The sequence below is a fragment of the Thalassophryne amazonica genome, chromosome 7 (assembly GCF_902500255.1).
Source record: "Thalassophryne amazonica chromosome 7, fThaAma1.1, whole genome shotgun sequence".
Lineage (NCBI taxonomy): Eukaryota > Metazoa > Chordata > Actinopteri > Batrachoidiformes > Batrachoididae > Thalassophryne > Thalassophryne amazonica.
In genome coordinates, this window is record NC_047109.1 from 86,753,139 (window position 1) to 86,766,085 (window position 12,947).

The window sequence follows — 12,947 nt, forward strand, 5'->3', positions numbered from 1 at the left end:
TGTTGATATGTATGTATATGTATATATATATATATATATATATTGATATCGGTTTAGGTGTGTAGGAATCTATGTGTATATGTGGCAAAGGGTATTACTGGTTGTGGGGAAGAAGGGGTAGGGATAAATAAGCTGATGCTTCACCCTACCCCTTTTCGGACATGTTGGGTACACAGTAGGAACTTTTTTGTTGTTGTCTTTACTGATCTATCTTGTAATTGTTGTTGTATCAAATGTTCGAAATAAACAGTTTTCATTCATTCATTCATTCATTAAAACTTGTTTGACATTTGAAGCACAAGAGTGAGTTGCAAGGTATGTAGTTTATAAGCCAGCCTGATAGGAGGCAAGCCAGAGTAAGCAGTTTTCATCCCGTTTTTACACTTTTTCTGCATCGTGGGGGAATGTAATAGAACTGTGCCCTGTGGAATAGAGGTATGTCTGACAGGGTGATGAGTGTGAAGTTGGAAATTGAAGGGGTGATGATAATGTCATCGGTGCATATGTCCCACATGTAGGTTGTGAGGTGAAGGCGAAAGAAGATTTCTGGGGTGAGGAAAATGAAGTGGCAGCAAGTGTTTGCAAGCATGAAAGAGTGGTGATAGAGAGGTAATGACTAAATATGAAAGCAATGTGGCAATATGGAAGGGCAGATGGCAGTAGATTTTGCAAAAAGGACATAAATGGCTGTCTTGAGGAGCAGCACAGGGTGGTGTTTAAGAATGGAGGAAGGTGCGCATTCTATGTGGGCTGCAATCTATGTAAGAGATGCAACCCAGGGGCGGCTTGTTCATAAGGGCGATTTGGACGATAAGCACTGGAACTGTTCCAGTGCTTATCAGTGTTAGAGACCATTTGATCTGCCTCTGAATGTCACTGTCTAGTCAGGTCCCACCCATTCTCGTGCCATATCAGTCAGGTTGAAAAATCAAACCACCCATTTCGCTCACACTCTCATGTAAAATCAATTATTTTTTGACAAAAAAACTTTCAATGCATCTTCGTGCGGGTGCGCACAGCACTTTACGTGTTTACATCATCCAACGCCGTGCTCAGACCCTGAGAAAGCTCGGAGATTTTATCCTCCAGCTCGGGAAAAAATGCCTTATTCACATTCTATGCTGAATTAGGTAAGTTAGCAGCACCACACATCAACAAAAATGTCTGGTGATTTCAGCTGAGCTTTGAGGGGCTAAACATAATAATATAATAAAGAATAAACATAATCCATTATATTTATCTCCGAGGTAATTTCATGAACGCACATTTTCGTTGATGTCCGTGGGGGGGGGGGGGTCGACTCTGCTGGGTTTCAGCTATTGGTGAGTGCCAACCACGCAAACCATTTGTTAAACAGCACCAGATGAGAAGGATTTTATTTTAAAAAATTTTTAATCATGTTATCAGCACACCCACAGCCCAGCTCATTTGGTTAAAATCTCGTTAATGTTTCCTGCTGCTTAAAGAGACATGCAGGTAAAGAGAACATGCTAAATACTTTTCATACCAAATTAACTTGTTTTAATATCTATCATTGTTTTATCTCAAGTGTACTCATGCACAGTACAAAAGAAGATTGTTTTATCTCAAGTGTGGGAGTTTGTGCATTTACTGATGTTCATGTGTTTGGTTTTAATGATAATTAATTAACAGCACCAACAAGCTTACAAGTCAAAAATGTTTCTCATTCAGATTTTAATGTTCAATGGGCAGATATACAGTTGTATGCAAACGTTTGGGCACCCCTGATAATTTTAATGATTTTCCTTTATAAATCATTGGTTGTCTGGATCAGAAATTTCAGTTAAATGTATCATATAGCAGACGAACATGCTGATATTTGAGAAGTGAAATGAAGTTTCTAGTATTTACAGAAAGTGTGCAATAATTATTTAAACAAAATTGGGCAGGTGCATAAATTTGGACACCCTTGTCATTTTATTGATTTGAATATATGTAGCACTAATTATTGGAACACAAAATTGGTTTGGTAAGCTGAATGACCCTTGACTTCCTTACAGAGGTGAATCCAATCATGAGAAACGGTATTTAAGGCGGCCATTTGCAAATGTTTCCCCTCTTTGCATCTCTTCTAATGAGTGGCAACATGGGATCCTCTAAACAACTCTCAAATGACCTGAAAACAAAGATTGTTCAACATCATGGTTTAGGGGAAGGATACAAATAGCTATCTCAGAGATTTCAGCTGTCAGTTTCCAGTGTGAAGAACATAGTGAGGAAATGGAAGACCGCAGGCACAGTACTAATTAAGGCCCGAAGTGGCAGGCCAAGAAAAGCTGAAGCAAAGGATGTGAGAATAGTCATGGTCAACACACAGACCTGCTTCAAAGACCTACAACATGTTCTTGCTGCAGATAGTGTGTCTGTGCATTGTTCAACTATACAGCGCACTTTGCACAAGGAGATGCTGTATGATGCTGTAATGCAGAGGAAGCTGTTTCTGTGTACATGCCACAAACAGAGTTGCCTGAGGTATGCTAAAGCACATTAGGACAAGCCAGCTTCATTTTGAAATAACGTGCTGTGTACTGATGAAACTAAAATTGAGTTATTTGGACATAACAAGGGGCGGTATGCATGGCTGAAAAAGAACACAGCATTCCAAGAAAAACACTTGCTACCTACAGTAAAATTTGGTGGTGGTTCCATCATGCTGTGGGGCTGTGTGGCCAATGCAGGCACTGGGAATCTTGTTAAAGTTGAGGGTCACATGGATTCCAGTCAATATCAGCAAATTCTTGAGAACAATGTTCATGAATCAGTGACAAAGGTGAAGTTGCACCGGGGCTGGATCTTTCAACAAGACAACAACCCTAAACACTGCTTAAAATCTACTAAGGCATTCATGCAGAGGAACAAGTACAATGTTCTGGAATGGCCATCTCAGTCCCCAGACCTGAATATTACTGAAAATCTGTGATGTGATTTTAAGTGGGCTGTCCATGCTCGGAAACCAACAAACCTGAGATGTTTTGTAAAGAAGAATGGTCCAAAATACCTTCAACCAGAATCCAGACTCTCACTGGAAGCTATAGGAAGTGTTTAGAGGCTGCTATTTCTGCAAAAGGAGGATCTACTAAATATTGATGTATTTTTTCTGTTGGGGTACCCAAATTTATGCACCTGCCTAATTATGTTTAAAGAATTATTGCACACTTTCTGTAAGTCCTATAAACTTCATTTCACTTCTCAAATATCACTGTGTTTGTCTGCTATATGATATATTTAACTGAAATGTCTGATCCAGACAACCAATGATTTATAAAGGAAAAATTATGAAAATTATCAGAGGGGCCCAAACCTTTGCATACAACTGTAAAAATGAATTGTTTTGATCCAATATGATAACTATTAACTATACACATAACATCTCTGAAGTCCCACAATTCTGAGTGTTTTCAGATATTCTCCTGATTTAAGATGAATTCATGTCACAGCTTGTTTAACACCTCTGAGACATATGTAACAGTAATAAACCAGATCTTCTAATTTTACCTCAGAATATTAAATACAAATACACATAATTTCAAAATACATTTTGTAGCACAGTAGTAAATAATGTTTATTATGTTCGTGATGCCCCATTGTTACAAAGTTGATAAACCTGTGGCGAGGTGATGGGCCAGTGGTTCAGTGGCGAGCTTGAGCTCATAGGATCTTTGGTTCAAACCCCCATCAGGCAGGAAAGTCAGTAAGGGCCCTTGCGTAAGGTCCTTAATCCCCGTGTGTGTGTGTGAGAGTGAGAGAGAGACAGGACATATCACAGTGAGCAATTTGATGATGATGATGTTCAATGAGCAATTAGTATATAACGTTTATGTAATTTGGTTCAGTTGCGGGAGTTTAAGAATGAATTCCATCCAAATCAGCTGGGAATTTACTTTGTTATTTATTAATGTGAGATATGGTTTGTGACAGGGAATAGAATTAAATAAAACCACTTTGTTTATCTCTGGCACCACACCCCAGTATTACTTGGATGCACTGTGCAGCTTGTCTCCGTGAGGTCCGATGCTGGGAAGTTTCATGTCCATGTTTCGCGCCCAGTTTCATGGGTTACCAGGGGCGCTTTCAATTGTGATCACTGAGACTTGTGTCAGCAGTTTACTCGCTGTCGTGGCTCAGCTGACCTGGATGTTTTTATCTCTGCAGCGCTTGCCATCTGGGATCGTCAAAATAAAGGCTTGAGTGTCTTTATTTTCTATTCGCCAAAACAAAAATCTGTCTTTCATCGTCATCTTTGGAAGCCAGATCAAATCACAAAAACTCGATAAAAGTAGTTGACTTTGTAAGAAAATGCTCACACGATGAATTTGGAGTTCAAGGAGAAAAGGGTTTTACTTTGAAAAATCGTCAAAGGAAGTTAAATGTGCCTGCGCATTTAACTTGACAAAAGTGGAGAAAAAGTTATTTGTAGAAAAAAGTGAAAAAGTAATTTCTTGCTATGCGCGCACAAGCAAGAAAAAAGTTGAGACAACACGTGGTTGCAGGAACAAAACGTCATAACATTTTGGACGGATAAGGCAGTGTCTCAAGACCCAAGAGAAATGCAGATCGAGAGGGTAGCGTAAGAGAGCGATTGGGTACTGTAGTTTTTCTCTGCGTTTCTTTGTCTAGTTTTATAATAAATCAGTGTCTGCTTTCTTAAATTCCCACTTTAAAACCAATCAAGTGTTGTATGGCTGGGGGGGCCTGGCTGCCTTTTTGTTTCTGTCTTTTGTCCTGTCTTTTGTTTTTCCTTCCAGGTGGCTTGCATTTGGGACTGAGTGGCTGTGTAGCTGAGTTTATCAGGACCTCACCCTGATCACCTGAGGCTGATCACCTGCGGCTCGTCAGGACTCACAGCTGTGGTGCATCTACATGGATTGGAACATGGTGGCATTTAAGACTGGAGTACACAGTGTGTATTTGCCAGAGACTCGACCTTGTGACCAGACGGGTGAGATCGTCGTCTCAAGAGCCATCTCATCATCAGTGGATGCAGAGAACGTCCAGGTTTGATGCATGGTCTGTGAAAGAGGAGGGGGTGAGGTCTCACGCTCGTCAGCACACTTCCTGAGGTACGTTAGATTTTGTGACTAACATTTATACAGTCAGTAAATGTGGTGTCCCTCACACCTTATTATATTGAGCTGTATGTTGGTCGTTTAAATCAGCTTCCACTGCAGTGGAGTTTTGTGAACAGGGTGTTCTATGCCTGCAGGGTGGGAAGCTGATTTGCAATTAAGCCAGGAAGTGTTTGCTGTTTGTACACCTTTGAGTGGTCTCTCTGTGTGTAGAGTGTGGACTCACATAATGATTTCTTCTTTCACAGACTCGGTTTGTCGCGGCCACCTGGGGGGTGTCGGCGGGGTCCTTGGGTCCGAACTGGTTCTGGCTCCGGACCGTTAGCGCTGCTGGGAGCGCACCACAATCCACCACGCCAGACCGCGCACTTTTATATTTTTCACATCACTGTTATGTTTATTAAACTCTGTTATCCTTTGTACCGTGCTCTGCTTATTTCATACTGGGTCCTTCAAACGCTGGTCGGTTCTCCGGGCTGCGTCCGACACATAACATCAAGTCCTGTATTACAAAACTCTAGTACACACTTTCCTTAGCAATATCACACAACACAGTCATATCTGGATAAAGAACACATTTGACAAACTCTCTACAATCTATGACCAGAGTAAAATACAGGATATATATAAATTCCATGTGTGAGGTTAACTGATCACATATTAGTTTCTTTTCTTTTTTTTCTGGTCACGACAATAGTACCACTTTTAAAAATGTGAATTCCAATTTATTTAACAGTCACACGTTAGTCACATGTCCTTCCCCAATTCGCCCAAAAGGCGTCACTCTTGCTCCACGGACTGGAAGAGGCCGGTTTTGGGATTTCATCATAAAAATGTGAAATCTGTCAGTCTAAGGTTGATTTTAACCAGAAAAACTGTGTTGTGATCACCAAGTTGAGGGTAATCCTTCTGTTGTATGGTCTTATTGGAATTGTGCTGTGAAGGCACAGTTTTTGGACTTTGGGGAAAGTAGGCCTTTCTGGGGTCTGTGTTTTTAGATGAAAAACCATCTGGTTTTGAGATCTGATAAGGGGTTCACAGCTCCATGAGGAATGCACTTTAAAGAGAGAGTTAAATCCTGTTAGTGGTGGGGGTTGATGACAGTTGGCTATCCTGTGCTGGACACTTAGATATATTCCAGACCTTGAGCTGTGATGGGTTTGCTTTGAAGATAATTTTTATGGCTTCTGTTTTATGCAAACTTAGTAGGTTGAATGGTGAATGCAGGCTTTCCACTACAAAGTGTTCAGTTCAAATCTGAGGCAAACATTTTTCTTCCTCTACTAAGGTGCTTGGGTCATGCTACAGACACAAATTACAAAACAATTCACAAAACGAACATACAGGAAATGTTGCCAGTGTACAGGACGGTTTCTGAAACAGATACCACACCCATCTCTGGATGGAGCTGTACCTCAAACAGAGAGAAAAGAAAAAAAAAAAAAAAGCAGAATCAAGCATCAGAAAGACAACAAATTTGTCAGCATTAAGCAACAAGAAAAACAGAAGAAATACTAAGGTGATCGCCGGCCACTAGCCGTAAGCTTCACTAAAAGACCCAGAATTTAGATAAAACTGAGGCCACAGCCCGCTCCATTTCCTAATAAAATTAATTAAAAGGGTTAAAAGCATAGTAACATTCTATGCCAGTATGCTAGCCATACTAAAGGGAAAATAAGTGCGTCTTAAGTCTGGATTTGAAAGTCTCTACAGAATCTGACTGTTTTATTGACACAGGGAGATCATACCACAGAATTTTTATTCACCCTAGGGACACGAGTAGTCTTGCACCTTGAGAACGCAAAGCCCGGGCTGGAACATAGGGTTTAATTAGGGCCCGGTCCCACTGGGGAGAGGATTAATTGCGCATGAATTGAGTACACAAATTACAGGCATTCGTTGTCATCCGTAACAAAAATGGCCAAAAATGACAAATGTCCCAGTATGAATTACGGATATATTAATAATATATAGCGAATATATGATGAACAATCATGGTTGTATAACACATGCAGTAAGGAAACGGATCCGACGCATTGCGATTATCGCGGCAATATTACGGGTGTATTATGAATGCATCACGCACGTGTTGTGCGTGCACGGCATCTGCATTGTGGTCATAAAAGAAGCGCACTCGGGTCTTTCAGCATCACTTTTCACACCAACACCACAGCCTCTGGAGCATTTGCTGGACTTGGACAAGTTGACTGGAGTAAAGAAGCAGTGAACAGGGCGAGTGGTGACGTCACCGGATCGTATCAGAGCGCAGCTCGTCTGAACGATTATAACAAGAAGGTAAATCTGTTATAAACATAGACATAAATACTGTAACAGTTGCAGACAAGAAGGAAAAAACACGCTGAAAGGAACACGCGGAAAAAAATAACAGTTTTATCAAGCCTTGACAATGTAAACAAGTCAAATAATTACCTTTTTAGATGGCTCAAAATGCTTTCTGCAGCTGGGCAGTTCGCGTGCATGTACAGCTTCCTCTGTGATTCAGGAGGTGATTAGAGCCGTTTTCAACAGCCAATTTGCAGAATAAAATGATTAATCCACCACAAAATAATTATTGTATATACGCAGCGTCCAGCGCAGAGCGCGTGGCAGTCGGTAGAACAAAGAACGGCATCCAGCTGTGAACACAGCGCATCTGATTTGCATCTGCCGCAAATCAGATGCAAAGCAGATGTAATAAAAACACTTTATTCATGGCCAATCTGTATGCAGTCGCTACAACTTATTTTAGTTTGTGATGTGGACATGATGGGCACGCAAAATAACCGTTTTACACACTGTCCCAGTCCGCTGCCAAGCTGCAAATCCCTGTCAGTTGCGGATATCAGCAGATGATGGCGAATATACAGCGCATAGAGTATGTTTGTGTATGTATTGAGTATGTATTGAGTATGTAAGGTGGATGTCATTCCCAGCCAACATTTTGTGCAGCTCAAAAATCCTGGCAACAGAAAAACGTGCCTCTGCGGATAATTGCGGACGTGTGCGGGTGTCGGCCAACTCATACAAGCATGTTTCACGCATATTGTGGATGTTAAGCGATTATGAGCCAATTTTGTGCGCAATCCATACGCAAATCCTCCTAAGCGCCAGTGAGACCAGGCCCTTAGGTCAGCTAAGTAGGGAGGTGCCAGTCCGTGAAGAATTTTATAGGCTAGTAGCAGCTCTAGCGCCACCCATGCCAGGAAGTGTTCAACATTTGACAAGGATTCCATGAGATCTCTTCTGTCTATCCAGGAAGTGTCGATCCAGGAAGTGTTTGACATTTGACATTTCCTGTTTCACTGTGGACTCAAAATTTGGCAGTTCCTGTTTGGGACTCCCTGTACCATGAGCGAGCTTCACACCGCTGTGTTTGCTTCGCTTGTATTAAACCTGCTCCAGTCTCAAGAATTAACTCATTTCTTTACCGCAGAGGTGACACATAGTAAAATGACCCTAAAGAAATTTAATATCAGCAGGATTTTATGTTATAAGTAATGATGAAATGCAAGAATGTGTAGATGTGCTTTGAATTAATTCTCTACTGCAAGTGCCCTATTGGCTTTCCTGATACAACTCCTGTTCTACATGGAGAAACCTGTTCACAGCTCTCTGTAACTCCATTTTATTTTTATTTAATTTAACATTTATTTAATCAAGTAAGTCCCACTGAGATCGAGATCTCTTTCGCAAGGGAGACCTGGACAATTATAAAGTTTCCAATTCACCCAACCTGCATGTCTTTAAAGTGGGAGGAAACCAGAGCAGCTGGAGGAAACCCACGCAACCACGGGGAGAACATGCAAACTCCACACAGAAAAGCCACAGGTGGGAATCAAACCCATGACCTTCTTGCTGTGAGGCAACAGTGCTAACCACTAAACCACCGTGCTGCCTCTGCTCTGCTTGAGATCTGAGGGGATCAGGAGGTGTGCACTGTGCACGCAGTAGCATGGCTGTGGCATTCTGTTGCCCAAAACATTTCTGCCAAATTACTTTTTGACTAATCTTGCCAACAATTAGAAGTGCAAAACCACAATTACACATGCAGTGGAACTCGCAATTCTAATAAATCTATGATGACACACAGCATTGCTGTTTAAATCCCTATACTCACCTACAGGTGGTGCTATACACCAATTTCATTGAGCAACAACATGAAATTATTGCTTTTAACATATGTTATGCATTACTTCATCTATGAAAAGTGTTTTACCTTTACAATTTCACAAACATTTCTTGCGAGTCCACGTCTTCATGAAATAAGTCATGAAGGAAAAAAAGTACGACAGTCCTTGAATCTGCCTCACAAAGCACAGTTAGTGGGCCAGAAAGCAAACTCTGGCCACAAATAAGGCTTTTGGGTTCCAGAGTGTTCATTCATTTTTTAGTAAGACACATCACCATGGAAATTCCAGCTGCACTTTGAAGATTTCCAAAACAGGTTACATATGTTTTCTGCATTAGATACAAATGGGCAAAAAGGTCCACCTCCTCAGCGATGGCCTCTTCTGAAAAATAGCATTTGTGTTCACTGCAGAGCCTGTAAACATTTAGTTGTACAAATGCATGAGTACTTGATACAGCTGCAAAGGTCACAATTATTTTGTGACTGGCAGACTGGCATTTTGCTTTCATTATGAGTTCAGCGGATATAAATATAACACATGTAGCAAAAGTACCATGCTCTGTTTTGTACAAGTAGAAATGATTTGTGCAGTCATGCTTGTCAGTCACTGTCCTTCATTACACACACAATTTTTTGAATTCTTAATTACCAGTCTTTTGAATGTATTCATTTGGACAGCACAATTGTTTACACATGCCGCGACTTTTGGTGCAGCTGTCAAATGTTACACAACACGGATTCTGCCATAATAGCCACAGAAACCTATAACTTCTTCAGAGGTCTTTTTGAGAACTGCCCTGCTCCAGGCAAATTCACCATATGTATTTTTATATGTATAAGGTTAAAGAAAATGTCAGTAGGCCCCATAGCCTTTTCTTATCTTGAGCCTGCCTTGTGGAATGATCTCCCTGCAGAGATAAAATATTCTGTAGAGACATTCAAGTCCAGACTAAAGACGCATCTATTCTCCCTCTTATATGGCTAGCATGAGAGGGAGAGTAGATGTACCAGTGTAGTACAGAACTATGTTTCCTCTCCTTTTAATTCATAACATTAGAAATGGAACAGGTCTCTGCCTCATTACATCTAAATTCAGGGTCTGTTAGTGAAGTACAGGACTAGCTGCCGGTGATCACATTGGCAATCTCTCTGCTTCTCTGTTGATTTACTGCTGGTGAACTAATGCCTCAGGTGCAGTTATTTCCGGCCGACTGATTCTGCTCTTTTTCTCTCTGTCCGAGGCACTGACAACACCAATGACTGATTCAGGTCCTGAACCCAAGGGTGCCGGACCTACTACAGGCATGTTGCACCACTGACCGGAGGACATTGGTGCCTATGTATTAGAGACTCAAGATGGACTGTATTTTCAATAAAGGATGCCATTTTTGTTACTCTTCTGTTTCTGCTGAGTGTAAAGAAACTCTTGTACAGTCTAGTAAAACCTTATGTTAGAATGGGCTAAGCAGTGGGTCACCCCTCTGAGTCTGGTGTGCTTAAGGTTTCTTCCTCATTATCATCAGAGGGAATTTTTCCTTGCCACTGTCGCATGTGTGCTTGCTCAGGGGAGTTGGTAGGTTAGACCTTACTTATGTGAAGCATCTTAACACAGCTTTGTTGTGATTTGGCACTATACAAACAAAAATAAACACAGTTTTCACAGAGAACATTCTTCCTATTACAGAATGCCCATGTACAACCCCAATTCCAATGAAGTTGGGACGTTGTGTGAAATGTAAATATATATAGAATACAATGATTTGCAAATCCTCTTCAACCTATATCCAATTGAATACACCACAAAGACAAAATATTTAATATTCAAACTGATAAACTTTATTGTTTTTGTGCAAATATTTGCTCATTTTGAAATGGATGCCTGCAACATGTTTCAAAAAAGCTGGGACAGTGGTGTGTTACATCGCCGTTCCTTCTAACAACACTCAATAAGTGTTTGGGAACTAAGAACACTAAGGCCCAATCTCAATTCTCTTTTGTACCCCTTCCCCTTGGCCCCACCCCTACCCCTACATCTACCCCTTTAAAACAAGGGGTAAGGCGAAGGGGTATGTCTCTAGCCCTATGAATTGAGACACCCCTCCGCCTTACGGGGGGGAAAAAAACTGCCTGTACTGCCATCTTCACTGTTTGTCAACATGGCAACAGATTTCTTCAACGCATCGCAATCATGTCAGAAAATTTGTGGTATTAATAATAAATTAATTAGTATTAATTAGTATAATAATAATAATAATAATAATGTATTATTTAATTAATTGATTAAAATAATTAATTAATTTAATTAATTTATTAATTAATGTTAACACTTAATAATTAATCATAGTAATAATTTATATTGTTAATTGATTAATCATTAATTGACTGATTAGTAATTAAAATAAATAAACACTTGAAATATATCAGTCTGTGTAGAATGAATGTATATATTATACAAGTTTAACTTTTTGAATGGATTACTGAAATAAATCAACTTTTTCATGATATTCTAATTATATGACCAACACCTGTATGTATGTTATAGGGTGCATCTAGTTCTGTTAACCTTATATTTCTTTTTCAAATTCTCCAATTTTTTGCATCTAGCACTATTTCCTTGAGGAATTTCCTTGACAAATAATAGCAGTCTGTTAGGACGTCAGGTTATGTGTTACACATATACATATGTGTAGATATATTTTCCAACTTACTCCCGTTGGTGAAACTTCTCCTCACTTTCTGCCCGAAAGCTTATTAGGAGACGAGTGTGCTCAGGGCTCCCTGTTTCTTTACAAAATACACACACGTTACAGACCTTGAAATCCAACAGCAGGGATTGCTATTATCCACAGATTTCTGAACATACAAATTAACGTGCTTATCCTTTATCATGATTTTCTCCATTGTGAGATATAAAAGTGTCTTATCGTAGCGTTCATGTGTATATGCATTGTAACGCCTCAGCACACGAGCGAAGTTACAATATTCTTCAGAACAATATACGCAACCTGCATCCAGCAGCTTACACATTACTATCATAGGCAATTGCCTGTAAAGTTTTTTGGCAAGTTATAACTTTCTAACCAGCGTAATTTGTAATGAAAGCCGCTTACATTTGTGTGGCTCTTTCGGCGCCATGTTTGTTTCTGTGGAGACAGCGGTAAGCTCCTCCTACCCCTCCAAACAGAGTGTGCATCCAGATTCACTCCATTTGTAGGGTTTGTAGCCCTCTGCCTACCCCTCTGCCTCGCTCCAAAAAGAGATGTGAGACACCCCTCTCTCTCTCATGCCCGCGCAAAATGGAGAGGAAGGGGTAAGGGGATGGGCTGAGGGGTAGAATTGAGATTCAGCCTAACTGTGAGTGTCATGATTGGGTATAAAAGGAGCATCCCCAAAAGGCTCAGCCGTTCACAAGCAAAGATGGGGCGAGGATCACCACTTTGTGAACAACTGCGTAAAAAAATAGCCCAACAGGTTAAGAACAATGTTTCTCAATGTTCAACTGCAAGGAATTTAGTGATTCCATCATCTACAGTCCATAATATAATCAGAAGATTCAGAGAATCTGAAGAACTTTCTACATGTAAGCCCGTGACCTTCGATCCCTCCGGTGGCACCGCATTAAAAACCGGCATCACTGTGTAAAGGATCTTACCGCATGGGCTCAGGAACACTTCAGAAAACCATTGTCGTTTGTCACTACGTCTACAAGTGCAAGTTAAAACTCTACCATG

General features: G+C 40.5%; 1 protein-coding gene and 1 long non-coding RNA gene across 3 annotated transcripts in view; both read right to left on the reverse strand.

The window, feature by feature from the left end:
• Positions 1–12,947, reverse strand: part of si:dkey-12j5.1 (probable assembly chaperone of rpl4) — an 86,027-nt gene that overhangs the window by 22,164 nt on the left and 50,916 nt on the right. The window lies entirely within an intron of this gene.
• Positions 316–11,833, reverse strand: LOC117514456. The gene is made up of 3 exons (XR_004561887.1): positions 11,824–11,833; positions 5,671–5,675; positions 316–441 (listed from the first exon to the last, which is right to left on the reverse strand). It is a non-coding gene; the product is annotated as an uncharacterized LOC117514456 (long non-coding RNA).